The 8,522-nt window shown below is 41.5% G+C and overlaps 1 long non-coding RNA gene across 1 annotated transcript; it reads right to left on the minus strand.

Moving 5' to 3' along the window:
* Positions 1-857: 857 nt before the first annotated feature.
* LOC142142659 (uncharacterized) lies at positions 858-7,400 on the minus strand. Its single transcript, XR_012689265.1, has 5 exons — positions 7,343-7,400; positions 5,332-5,394; positions 3,924-3,995; positions 2,068-2,150; positions 858-951 (listed from the first exon to the last, which is right to left on the minus strand). It is a non-coding gene; the product is annotated as an uncharacterized LOC142142659 (long non-coding RNA).
* Between the last annotated feature and the right edge of the window lie 1,122 nt (positions 7,401-8,522).

An 8,522-nucleotide genomic window follows, 5' to 3' on the forward strand; every position in this document is an offset into this window, starting at 1 on the left:
CTAGCAGCTTTTTATAACACCCCCTTCGTTAATTACAACTATAACAACTTGATCAGTTGAGCCTCATCATTCGTGCCTTAAATCATGAGAGTGAGTGGACTGTTTTTATTACATTTCTCTAATCGTACATTTTAATATTTATGTTATGTTAGTTGCACCTATAAATATGCTTTCCATACATCCCAACACCAGTTGGAAGGTGCATCCCACCAGCGGGACAGGGGGTATGGCCGCTACAAATCAGGGGCATGTGATGGGGGCGTGGCTATTCCCCCTTAAGGGTGCCTAGTGCTGTAAAGTGCTAGGCTGCCCATCACATGCCTCCGTTCCCCCAACATTCTCACCCACAGGTCAAACATGTCCCCGGGCAGGACAGAGAGACAGAGCCATAAAATCGGGAGTGTCCCACTGAAATTGGGACAGTTGGGAGGTATGCTTTCCTGTACACAATTATCCCGGAAGCTGTAAATGGCATGTCATTGAGATTCTAGCAGGTCCTGTCTCCACTAAGCACCTGTAAAATAAAGCCTTTTAACAGAGGTAGAGGGGTTTTGTGGCCATGTGTTAAGCCAGGAATGCTCTCCCTTTATTCTTTTAAATCCCATTAAGATATATAATTTCTGCATGTGAGCTAAAAAACAAAGCATATTAGTGTCATTTTTATCTAGAAACTCCCTTATCTACCTTCTTCCTCTGTCCTCCCATCAGAAGATGCAAACTTTGTACCCCTCCGCAGATGCAGAGTCATTTGTACAAAAATATGCACATGAAGCCACAAAACGCATTGGAAAGTACTATCAAGTGTCTCGTAAGAGAATAACAAATAATTAAAATACACATACCTATGTGATGACATATCCATATCCAGATAGCTCTGGTTTTCTCCAAGGTTGTGGTAGCATCACGCACAAGTTCTTTCACTATTTGTTCCAACGTTTCATTGGCATTCACCTTGTGCGCAAGAGAGAATAAGTATGAAAAAAAGAAATATAAAATCAGTTTTGCTGGGCTGTCTAAATGTATTATGTTAGGCATTGGTTATTAGATAATATTTTATTTATTATCCTATGCCATTTTTTATTATGCTCAAAATGCATTGCAGCGCAAGATGTTTCTGCTATGCTTGTAGTTTGAATTACTACTTTCTTTTCTCTCCCATTTGTTGCACAAATTACCTTCCCATGAATTCCTGTGAATTAAAGTAATAGCTCATAACTATGGATAAGAAAAATATAGCAGTATGACCTAGAAATATTTACCATTGCTGGTCTTACCAGTTTTGGTAAGTTTTGGTTACACTTAACAGGCGAGGGCTGGCAAATTTTATCCCGGGGGGGCAAGATTCAATTCAGCAGCCTATTTTAGAGAAGAAAAATTGTAGGTGGCCCAGTGACCCAGCCCAAGGTAGCCCACTATGGGACTGGCCTGGGGGGCAGATGCCCCCCTGCCCCCCAGCTCAGCCTGCCCCGGCACTTAGCGCATAAACATTCAGGATAGAACACAGGAGCCTAGGGTAGTTGTCAGGCTATAAATCTTGACTATTTCTAGGGCACAAAACAATTTATACTCTCATACCTAAGGTCAGATAGAATGGATAAAGTGTATGTATAATTTATTGCAGCATGTGTATATATATATATATATATATATATATATATATATATATATATATATATATATATATATATATATATATATATATACATATATATATATATAATTTTCTAAAATACATTAGTAAAAATTCAAATCAAGATTTTTTGTGGCACCGTTCTCCTCATCTCCAGTATTCCTACTTCCATGACTTCCTGTCTTTCTTTTCCATCAATTCTCCTTTTTTTACTTAACTGTCTATTTATCAAATCCTTCTAATTCCATATTTTTTACCAGGCTTGTTACAAAGAGCATTAGGTAAGTCAGCATAGTTGCATGCTTGACAAACTGTATATTAAAACAGAATACACTTGAGTCCTGTGTTTCCCCGCCAGTCCTCTTACCACTCTCTGAGTTTTTTCTTTCCTCAAACTGGTTTATATTACAGAATACACTTAGTAATGAACTTTGTACCTTCACAGCATGCAGGTCCAAGTTCTGAAATACGTTTAGGTCTATTTTTAAAGATTTTAGGCTGCTTCTGTCCCAGGGATAATCTACGGTGCAAGAAAGAAAATGGTCAGCAATTATCAGCAACTATATAACTAACTCTTGAACTGCATAACCAATTACTAGCGGTGTTTCATTCATACTGCTTGATTGGGAACATATCACTTGTGGTGCTTGGATTCATCTGTGAGATCTGGCCCTAGCGTATAGAGGAGCCAGCACACTAAAGAAAAGACAGAAGAGGAGGTGAAGAAGACAGAAAAAAGCAGGTCATAGATAGGTAAGGGAAGGGGGTGCAGTGTAATAAAGTAGGGTGCAGTGTCATAAAGGAGGGTGCAGTGTGATGAAGGCGCGGGGTGATGAAAGAGGCTCAGGGTGATGAAGGGGGCTGCAGTATGATGAAGGAGGCTCAGGGTAATGAAGGAGGCTCAGCGTGATGAAGGGGGTGCAGTGTGATGAAGGAGGCTCAGTGTGATGAAGGCGCAGTGTGATGAAGGAGGTTCAGTGTGATGAAGACAGCTCAATGTGATGAAGGGGGGTGCAGTGTGATGAAGGAGGCACAGTGTGATGAAGGCGCAGAGTGATGAAGGAGGTTCAGTGTGATGAAGGGGGGTGCAGTGTGATGAAGGAGGCGCAGTGTGATGAAGGAGGCGCAGTGTGATGAAGGAGGCGCAGTGTGATGAAGGCGCAGAGTGATGAAGGAGGTTCAGTGTGATGAAGAAGGCTCAGTGTGATGAAGGGGGGTGCAGTGTGATGAAGGAGGCGCAGTGTGATGAAGGCGCAGAGTGATGAAGGAGGTTCAGTGTGATGAAGAAGGCTCAGTGTGATGAAGGGGGGTGCAGTGTGATGAAGGAGGCGCAGTGTGATGAAGGCGCAGGGTGATGAAGGAGGCTCAGTGTAATGAAGGCGCAAGGTGGTGAAGATGGCTACATTGAGATGATGGGGCAAAAGTGTGAATTCACTAGTGAGAGGGAATAATAGGAGCAGGAACAGGGATAGATAGAGAGGAACAAGGAGTAAGGTAGGAGCGAAAGAAGCAGGATGTGGTTCACAGGGAAGAGCAGGTATACCTGCTCTTCCCTGTGAACCAATATATATATATATATATATATATATATATATATATATATATATATATATAGCAGGGAATACCTGCAAATAAGTTAGGGGCACATAGGAACAGAGAAAGGAAACAGATCAGGGACAGATAAAGGATAACATGGAAAATACAAGGGAGATATTTTGGAAAGTTTTATTATAATATTATGGAGAAAGAAGGGTGGGTAGTCTTGCATCATTAAATATGTTTTATATTGTACTATATAGTGTTAAAATGCATCTAAAATAAATTTCACTTTGGTAGGCCGGTATACGGTGGTATACGGTGGTATACGGTGGTATACGGTGGTATGTCATACCGCCACTTCTTCTACTGCCTTCATATTAAATTACATTCACTTACATTTTCCATACCACCTCTTCTAAATATCCACTTACACCACTGGTCTACATAGTATCCTTATGTGTCTACTATTTATATCACTGGCACTGTTTATCTCACTAGCACCCAAGCTGCCTCACTCTACTTAATATTACAAGGTAAATGTAGCCATTTTAAAGCCACTAACTGTTCAATTAGGCAAGAAGCCAGGTACAAGTCTATTGGTTAGTATGTGTGTCGGTTGTGAAACAACACATCAAGGTTCTTCCAGTTAAATACATGGATAAACCATTAATTACAGAATGTGTGAAGCTATTAATGAAAAATAAATAAATATCTGTCATGTTTGATTTGTACATAAGTAAAATGATTTTCTTACTAAATGTTGAGGAAGGTTTGTCTTCATACTTCTTTCTTTGCTGGATAATATTCTCACTGTTCTGTATGATATCTGCACAAAGCAAGACAGAATCATGTTGTATAAAATGTTTAACTTAATCTGATGTTATACCAGTTGTCTATTTTACTCCTTTATAATAATACAAACTTATAGAACTTAGGAGCTGTAGACATATACACATAATGCTGCTGACTCCACCTTCTCCCAAGCAGGCTGGTGCTGCCGTTAGTACCAGGTAATGCCTGAGATCCTTTATCTGGACCATCATTCATTGTCAGATACCAAAAGTGAATCTATATGATCAACTAAGCTGAATGACAGGTTTGGTAAACATCAGTGTGGTACATGGAGGTAGAAGTGGAGAATTGGGATGAAAGTCCTAAGCTGTAAGGCAATACAGGTGAATTTTACAGCATTGTCCATCTATCTCAGCTAGAAACTGCTTTGGTTGTAAGTAAGCCAACTCCCCAGAAAGCCCAGGATGCCTTCTCATAGGATGCTAGCCAGAAAATCAGACATGAAACTCCCACTTGTCTAAAACCAGGCACAACATCAAGGGAAGCACCTCTTGTGTGTGATATGAGGAATTGCATAGAGCAACTTAGAGCTAGAGTGCTCAGTGTTTGCATGTGATAGATGCGCGTCTGAGTTGTGTATTGGTATTACCAAAAAATATTGTCCAAAACACACAAAGAAACTTAGAATTAAAACACTGCAGCCCCAATATGACAATCAGGTGGTAATTCAGAGTTCTTCTGGTCAAACATTTTTTTTATTGTACAATGTACTTTGTATGCTATAATATGGTAGGATTTATACACAATGTACAACTATCAAGTGCATTTGGCATTACCATACTTGTGTGCATTGTGTAAGTATGCCATACATGTACAAAAATCATGAGGTGGTTTATATAAAGTAAGTATATGTTTGCCCCATTATAAGTCCTTTTTGATATAAGTATCTCTCGCCCCCCCCAAAAAAAATCCTATGCCTGATGTACTAGATATGTTTAATACATAATTTATATGAATTTTTTTTTTTTTTTGTATATGTGATATTTACAGTATGTAATGTAGATGTGATAGATATGTATGTGTGATTGCTTGTCTGGGCACACTTTTACTTTGTAGACAATTCTCCCATTCCTGAGTGAGGAGATGAGGCAAGTATTTTTATGTGCTCTAGGCAAACCATTGAGGGGTACTGGTGCCAAACCCAAGTGTTTTGCATTGTGCTTTGGGTGTGCTTTGAAAATATCCATGTGTGTGTGTTTGCGCGCACATGTGTCTTTTCATGTGATAATATTTTGATAGTATGTTTTCTTTTAATATAAACCTCTAATGGATGATAATATCTGAAGACTGTTCACTTTCTGAATTCTTACCAGGAGTGGGATAACTTTTAATTTTCTTGCTTTTCTCCTTATGCCTATGAATACTTTTAGCTCCTTTAAAAAAGAACAAAAACAATTATAAATGAAAAAAGATTATATACTGCAGTGAGGGTAGTAGAATCATATATTTCTACAACTCAGAGAAGATTTCTGAATATCCTCTGCTTGTGATATGCAGGGTCGGACTGGCCCGCCGGGGGACCGGGCTATCCACCGGTAGGCCCCAACCCTGAATCGCTCCCCTCTTCGTTGGTGGGGGGAGCGAGAAACTTTATTAAAAAAAAACAAACAAAACAAAACTCCCGTGACCGCGGCGCCGGCTCCGTTTGCACTGAATGTCGGGCGTGACGTCATCACGCCCGACGTTCAGTGAGGAGTGCCAGCAAAACAGAAGAGAAGAAAAGGAAGAAGCAGATAGAAAAGGTAAGTAGCAGAGTGAAGGGGAGAGCATGGCACAGAGAAGGGGGAGCATGGCACAGAGAAGGGGGAGCATGGCACAGAAGGGGGAGCATGGCACAGAGAAGGGGGAGCATGGCACAAAGAAGGGGGAGCATGGCAGAGAGAAGGGGGAGCATGGCACAGAAGGGGGAGCATGGCACAGAGAAGGGGGAGCATGGCACAGAAGGGGGAGCATGGCACAGAGAAGGGGGAGCATGGCACAGAAGGAGGAGCATGGCAGAGAAGGGGGAGCATGGCACAGAGAAGGGGGCGCATGGGACAGAAGGAGGAGCATGGCAGAGAGAAGGGGGAGCATGGCGGAGTGAAGGGGGAGCACAGACAGCATGGCAGAGTGTGAAGGGAGGCCAGGAGAAGGGGGGAGCAAAAGCAGCATGGGGGCTCAGTGTGATCATAAGGATGCACAGCATGGTGATGAAGGGACGCAGTAATGTGGGTGTGATGGCACAGCGGGCTTGTGGCAATGTAATGTGTGTGTGGTAGGTGGTGGCTAAATAATGGGTGCTATTTTCTTTGTAGGGTAAAGATGGGGCAATTTAATTTTATAGTAGGGACTATTAATTTAAGATGGGGTGGTTTGTACGCTATCAATTGAATGCGGGGCTGAGTTTGAAGAGCATGAGGTCTATTTATTAAATGTGAATATGAATTATTTAATGGCAGTGACGGTTGCTGGAAATAGGTATATTTATTATACGTAAATGTGATTAATTTATTGCAGGGGCTGTCTGGAGGGAGGGAAATAGGTTTATTAAATGGAAATACTATTACTTTTATGTTGGGGCTGGAGGAAGGCCTAAGTATTAATTGTGGATTCTATTGATTTAATGCTGGGGCTGGTTGAAATTTTCTAAATGTAACCATTAATTTTTCCAAATAGGGCCCTCAACATTCTAGGATCCAGAAAAGCCGCAACTAAAGAAACCAGCAGCTACAGGTGGTAAAAGTGACAAGAACAGGTAGGACAGTCTGTCAAATGTTCTGAGTCTAGTGCAGGCTTGGCTAACCTGTGGCACTCCAGGTTTTGTGAAACTAAAAGTCACAGCATACCCTTCCAGCAATAGGCTGCTATATATTGGCAAAGCATGCAAAGGCTTCTAGTTTCACAATACCTGAAGTCCCACAGGTTAGCCAAGCCTGGTCTAGTGGGATAATCTCGATTTTTGGTGACTGGTCTGCCCAATCTAAGGTGCGGTCAAGACTGTGTACTCTTTATACACACACTGCATTCTTTATATACTACACTATGATGCTAGCTGTCCTTTGTGGCCTGACCACTTCCCCTCTAGTGACTGGTCTCGCCTCTGTGATGGTTGGCCACACCCCCTCTGGTGGGCCCCTAGCGTTGCAGTCCCCCGGTGGGCCCTTCATGCCCCAGTCCGACACTGGTGATATGCAATCCAGAAAGTATATACAAATGGGAGTCACTGTGCTCATGGGGTGTAGTGTAAGTGTATAACTTTCTGAAGATGAGATGGGTCATCCAAGCAATAAAGGAACATGATCTGGAGAGCTATGGGTAAAGCGACTTAAATATCTTTCTTACTGAATTCCAAGGTTGAGATATCTTCTAGCTTCTGTCTCTCCTGACTGGAAGAAGTTATTTCATCCTCTATATTAACTGGGGGAAAAAAAGAATCACAATGTGCTATTAATATTTACCAGTTCATCTGTTGCTTTTTTCTGCTTTAAAAATTGCATTAATAAAATATAAAAACATAACAATTTTCTTATTTTAATAGAAGAGAAATGCAATATGACAACAAAACACAATATATCATTGATCCAGGCACTCCAATATTATAAGCTTGGTACTTAACTCTGCCTTCCTCTGCTCCAATTTCATGAGAAAAGGGCTGTACATAGAGTCCCTAGGAGGTGGTACTCAAGGATTTCAATACATAATACTCCAAACAACAGAGAGCCCATCGAGGAGGTACATAGTGTAGCTGGTCAGTAAAAGGTTTAGGTGATAAAAAAAGGAGGGAAGAGGGCCCTGCTCCTTAGAGCTTACAATCTAAAAAGAAAGGGGCAGCAAACATTTGACACTTGGGGGTAAATGTATTAATGTCCGGATTCTTCAACTCCGGCGAGTTTGGCGTCTTCAGCGCTTAAATTTAAAGTGGCGCTGCATTGTAAAGGGAAGTTTCCCTTTACAATGCAGTGCCGCTTTAAATTTAAGCGCTGAAAACGCCGAACTCGCTGGAGTTGAAGAATCCGGACATTAATACATTTACCCCTTGGGTGAACCAATTTAAGGGGATCTGAGGGCAAGAAGCAAGAGTGGGAGTAATGGAGGATGAAAGAGGACGAGGTATACTACATGATGAAATGGTTAAGCTGGGGACTGGTAGACTTTTCTAAACACATCAGCTTTTAATGACCGTTTGAAGCTATACAGGCTAGGGAAAAATGTGATAAAACGAAATCGTTCAAGGGGTTGGGGGGCTGCAGGGGAGAAATCTTGGATAAGGGAGTGAGATGTGGTTACCAAAGGGTAGGAAATGCGATGGTCATTGGGTTGCTTCTCAGCAAAGGGAGTGGGATTACTCACAATTTTGCCTGAGAACACAGCCATCGATAAAGAATGGTACCAAAACATCCTCCAAGAGCAACTTCTCCCAACCATCCAAGAACAGTTTAGAGATGAACAATGCATTTTCCAGCATAACGGAGCACCTTTCCATAAAGCAAAAGTGATAACTAAGTGGTTCATCGATCAAAAC

Source organism: Mixophyes fleayi, chromosome 3 (genome assembly GCF_038048845.1).
Source record: "Mixophyes fleayi isolate aMixFle1 chromosome 3, aMixFle1.hap1, whole genome shotgun sequence".
Taxonomy (NCBI): domain Eukaryota; kingdom Metazoa; phylum Chordata; class Amphibia; order Anura; family Limnodynastidae; genus Mixophyes; species Mixophyes fleayi.